Source organism: Petaurus breviceps, unplaced genomic scaffold, assembly GCF_028583685.1.
Source record: "Petaurus breviceps papuanus isolate PSGF00001 unplaced genomic scaffold, PetGlider_PUasm1.0 188, whole genome shotgun sequence".
In the NCBI taxonomy this organism is placed as follows: Eukaryota; Metazoa; Chordata; class Mammalia; order Diprotodontia; family Petauridae; genus Petaurus; species Petaurus breviceps.
The window spans coordinates 33,752,086-33,752,626 of NW_027185804.1; positions in this window are offsets into that span (position 1 = coordinate 33,752,086).

The window sequence follows — 541 nt, forward strand, 5'->3', positions numbered from 1 at the left end:
GAGAGAGAGAGAGAGAGAGAGAGAGAGAGAGAGAGAGAGATCGGGACATTTTCTAGGAATGCCGCTGTGTACTTGTCTTTGATTGTAGGGAGCTCCGGTTTCCATCTATCCTCCCCTTCCCTGCCCCCCAACACAGCGCCCCAATACTTTTCTACCAGCCCGCCGCGACTGTGGGACTTGGGCTACCGCGAAGCTTCCGGAGTCTATTTATTTTTGCATTTCAATCGTAAACCGCATTTATTTAATACTCTTTCTACCTGGATGTGTCTGTGAGGTTTCCAGAACAGAGAAATAAAACCATATATTTGCACAGTGCATTCGTTATTCCGAGGGTGTCTGTCCATCTAGCTGGCAGTTTGCAGCGCTCGGCTGCCGGGCGTGTGTGTGTGTGTGTGTGTGTGTGTGTGTGTGTGTGTGCGCGGGTGGGCGGGGATAGGGGGGGGAGGTGGGTCTGGGATCCTTGGAGAGATCACAGCCGAGGGAGCTGGGTGGGCCGGGATCGGACACATTGATGAGGTCTTGACAATTCACTTGAAATTTC